Consider the following 5,075-nt stretch of genomic DNA (forward strand, 5'->3'; position numbering starts at 1 on the left):
CAGCTTCCCGCAGCAACATATTCAGCTTCAGTTGTGGAGGTGGCGACTGAAGTCTGCTTCTTTGAAAACCAAGAGATGAGCTTGTTGCCTAGGAATTGACAGGTTTCGGATGTTGATTTGTGATCAATTTTGCATCCTGCAAAATCTGATTCTTAATATCCGGTGAGCTTGAAGTCGTCGTCAGCTGGGTACCACAATCCTAAATTGGGTGTGCCTTTAAGATATCGCAAGATCCGCTTTGCAGCATCCATGTGAGCTTCCTTTGGATCTGACTGATATCTCGCACATACCCCAACTGCAAACGCAATATCTGGTCTGCTAGCAGTCAAATACAGCAACGATCCAATGATTTCTCTGTACTTGGTTGAAGATACAGATTTCCCTTCTGATCCTGGATCCACTTTCTAGTTTGTATTCATTGGGATCTTGACTGATTTCATGTGCTGAATACCGAACTTAGCGATCAGTTCCTTGGCGTACTTGGACTGATTGATCAGTATTCCTTTGCTTGTCTGCTTGACTTGCAATCCGAGAAAGAAATTCATTTATCCCATCATGGACATTTGGAACTTGTTGGTCATGATGTCAGCAAACTTCTTGCACATGCGTTCGAATTTGGATCCGAAGATTATGTCATCGACATAAATCTGAACAAGTAGGAGATCTTCTCCATCTTTGAGAGTGAACAGAGTTCTGTCCACTGATCCTTTCTTGAACCCTTGTTCAATGAGATACTCAGAGAGAGTATCATACCGTGCTCTTGGAGCCTGTTTCAATCCATAGAGTGCTTTCTTCAGCTTGTACACCTTTTCTGAACCTGCAACCTCAAACCCTGGAGGTTGTTCGACGTAGACTTCATCTGTGAGCACTCCATTTAGAAAAGCGCACTTCACGTCCATTTGATGTACATTGAATTCTTTGTGAGCTGCAAAGGCTAAGAGGAGCCTGACTGCTTCCAATCTGGCCACCGGTGCAAAAGTTTCATCGTAGTCGATTCCTTCTTCTTGACTGTATCCTTTTGCAACTAGCCTTGCTTTGTTTCTCACAACGTGACCTTCTTCGTCTTTCTTGTTTTTGAAAATCCATTTCAAGCCAATCACCTTTGCATCATCTGGTCGATCCACAAGTTCCCAAACTGAATTCCGATTGAATTCATTGAGCTCTTCTTGCATTGCAATGACCCATTCAGTGGACTTCAGAGCTTTTTCAATATCCTTGGGCTCTGTGGATGATAAGAAACAGCTGAAATTCTTTTCTTCGTTGATGTAGTTCTGGTTTATATCGAAGACGAGGTTGCACATTGATCTTCAAATCTTGACACCGTCTAATGGTTCTCCAATGATGTTCTCCTTTGAATGGAGTTCAAACCATCTTCGATACTTCTTGATCTCTTCTGGTGTTGGAGGAAGTTCTTCGGTCAGGATGGTTCTGAGGTGTTGAGCATTGTTCTGAACTGGTGAGAGATGAGTTGGCTCATCTTCGGCTGGTTCAGCTCTGTCCTTATCAATAGGAGTTCCCCCTTGACTGATGCCGTCTGCATTGGCTCCAGTCTGAACTTCTGACCTTTGACTGATCTTCTGATACTGAAGCTTTTCAGAATCTTCATCTTTTCTGGGTCCCCACACCAGGACTGTAGAGAGTTCGGTGTCCTGCTTTTCAGTTCTGGAAACTTCAGCATTCTCTGTTTCCTATTTCCTAAACTCATCAGCAAACTCATCAAATACAGCATGAGGTGTTTCTTCAACACAAAGAGTTTGAGAATTAAACACTCGATAGGCTTTGTTGGATGTTTCAGTTCCAGAATATCCGAGAAAGATTCCTGGATCAGCCTTGCTATCAAATGTGTTTAATCTCCTCTTGTCATCGTTGTGAATGAAACACTTAGAACCAAAAGCATGAAAATAAGAGATTGAAGGCTTTCTGTTCTTCCATAACTCGTATGGAGTTTTTTCATGTCGTTGAGTGAGGAAGGAGCGATTTTGCGTCTGCTTCTGCCCAAAACTTCAAGGGGAGTTTTGATTGAGCTAGCATCGTCCTTGCTGCTTCCTTCAAAGATCTGCTTCTTCTTTCTGCAACTCCGTTCTGTTGAGGAGTCCTTGCTGTAGAAGTTTGATGACTGATTCCATGTTCATCACAATACTCACGAATGACAGTATTGAGGAACTCAATCCCACGATCTGATCTGATGCTGATAATGTTGACTTTTTTTTCCACGCTCAGTCTTCTCAGCAGCTTTGACAGTTCTTCCAGTGTCTCCTTCTTGGTGAAGATAAAGATAACCCAAGTATATCGTGAATAATCATCCACAACAACTAAGGTGTACTTCCTACCGTTGTAGCTTCTTGGGGAGATTGGGCCAAACAGATCCATGTGAAGTAGTTGAAGAATTCTTCCAGATGAGTGTCCTGACTTTGACTTGAATGACATTCACGTCTGCTTTCCTCTTTGACATGCTTCACATTCTTACTTCTTCTGGAACACAATAGAAGGTAAACCTTCTACCAGTTGATGTTTAGCAAGCTTGTTGATCGTCTTGAAATTGAGATGGTTGAGTCTCTTGTGCCACAGCCAGTTGAGCTCCGAGCTACTCTTGCTGATGATACATGTTTCTGGAGGAATGTCTTCCCATGAAACAACATAGAGACTCCCTTGTATGAATCCTTTCATAACCACCTTCTTTTGATTGTTTTTAACAGTGAATACTTTCTTCTTGATCTTCACTGTGAAACCGCTGTCACAAAATTGACTCACAGACAACAGATTATGTTTAAGATCAGAAACAAAGCTAACATTACTGATATTGGCGTTACCCATGTCGAGCACACCATAGCCTTTTGTTTATCCGATTGAGTTATCTTCGAATACAACTTTGGATCCAGCTTTCTCAACATATTGGGATAGATATTCTTTGTAGCCCATCATGTGCTTTGAACAGCCACTGTCAAGATACCACGTTCTGATTGATGCTTTGACTTCTTCCTTCTTCTTGGATTTTTAGTTCTTGGCCTGCAAGGAAGAGTCAATTTAGGTACCCAATCAAGATTTGGGTCCTTCAATGTTAGCTCGAGTTCCCTTTGGAACCCATATCTGCTTCAAAATAAGTTTTGCTGATCTCTTGCGCTTTGCTGGTCGTCTGACAGAAGTAGTCGTGTCTTTGGTTGGCACATGAGCATTCTGATGTTGAGCTTTTCTTTTGAAGGCCTCACTCTTGTAGTTGTTCTGTCTGATGAGAGGTTGAGGTCTTCTTTGCTCGGCAAAGTATCTTCCTTGAGATACTCGAGTCATTCCAGACTGATGGAGACTTGACTGATGTCGTGGGACATGAGTCATGTGATGTCCAGTCGCTTGTCATCGTGGATGTCGCTTGGCTCGTCTGGACTCATCACTGCTTTGTCTCCATAGATGTTGTTCTTTCTGAAACTGAACTAATTTCAGTTTCTGACTGATGTGACTGTTCTTCCCCCTGGACTGATGAGGAAGATTCTTCTTGATTCCGGATGTTCCTTCCCCGATCTTTGACTGAAATCTGCTTTCCAGTCTTCTTAGAAGAGTGATCTGGTTGGGGGCTTCCTTTGCTCGTCTGTAGCTTCGTGGAGGTGGAACATTTGTTCTTGCCATTAGTTTGCGTTTGCGAACTTCATCCATATCATGATCTCTTGATTCTTCTGATGTGGTGACTTCAGAAGTATCGTCCTTTGAATTGATCATGACATTCTTTCCTTTATCAGCTGCAATCTTTCCTCCAATACTTTCAACAAGACCTTCCGAAGGAAAGTTGTTTATCATGGGAGACTTCATCATGCAGTCTTTGACTGTTTCTTCCAGTTTGTGATTTAGCCTCTTGATTTCATGAGAAGCTCTATCACATTCTGAGTTGGAGATTCTGAGCTTTTCTTCCAGTTGACTGTTCTCCATGATTAGCTGATCAAGACCAGTTTCATCCGGAAAGTAGATGACTGTCTGATTCTTGGCTCGTTCATCATTAATCTCCTTTTCCATAATCTGATTCTGCTTGAGGAGATTTTCGAACATTTTCCTCAACTGACAGTGATCAATCATGAGCTGATCAAGCTCGTCAGCTTCATAGGTTGAGCCTTCTCCAGATTCTGAATGATCTCCTGTAGAAATCAGGGAATTATCAGTATATGGAGTTTTCGAATGAGAGTTTACCTCTAAGCCATTCATCCCATTGTCGTAGCTGTTGTCAGCCACGCTTTTAGTTTCGTTGGCCATCAAAGCTTGACTCTCATCATCTGAGCTGTCAGAGTCGAATTCAGATGATTCTGTTGTGTCCTTGGAGGATTCAGCATCATCAGCAACCATCGTCTTCTTCTTCGCATACTTGCGATCTCTTTTGGCGTTCAACTCTTTGTGCTCAGACTGCGTCAGTTTAGGGCATTCATTTTGAAAGTGCCCTTTCTTTTTGCATCCAAAGCATTCCCTATCTTTGATGTCGTAGGCGGCTGACTTCCTTTTACCGCTTCGATCAGTGGAATGTCTGGAGTTGCTTTCTCTTTCCTTTCCTTTGTAGTGCTGCTTCTGGAACCTTCTGTACTTGCGAAATTTGGACTCTATCTTGTTGAATCTTTCAGTCAACAGAGCATATTGACTGAAGAAGTCCTCTAGCTTGAGTTCCGCTGGTTCCTTTGTTTGCCTCTTGCTTTCTCTTGCTGAAGCTTTCAGTGCTGCTCCTCTTGAGGTTGAAGGACCATCTTCGTCTGATCCTCCAACCTTCTTGATTCCAAGATTTCTCTGAAGGTCGAACTCATTTGCCATGAGATCAGAGAAAAGTTTGTTTGTCGGGAGCTGACTAAATCCAGGCTTATGCTGATGAGCGACTGAGTAGATCTGTCATTCTCCTCGTGACAGTGCTCGAAGAATCTTCAAATTGATTTCTCGTTGAGTGTACTTGTCCTTCGAGATGGATTGAACTTCATTCAGGATTTGATTGAATCTGAGTTCCATCTCTTCGACAGATTTATTCTTGAGCATGAGGATGGAGTCGAACTTCTGACAAGCAATGGATAGCTTGATCTCCTTGATTTCCTCAGAGCCTACGCACATTCTTTCAAGAA

This window comes from Salvia miltiorrhiza, chromosome 6, assembly GCF_028751815.1.
Source record: "Salvia miltiorrhiza cultivar Shanhuang (shh) chromosome 6, IMPLAD_Smil_shh, whole genome shotgun sequence".
In the NCBI taxonomy this organism is placed as follows: domain Eukaryota; kingdom Viridiplantae; phylum Streptophyta; class Magnoliopsida; order Lamiales; family Lamiaceae; genus Salvia; species Salvia miltiorrhiza.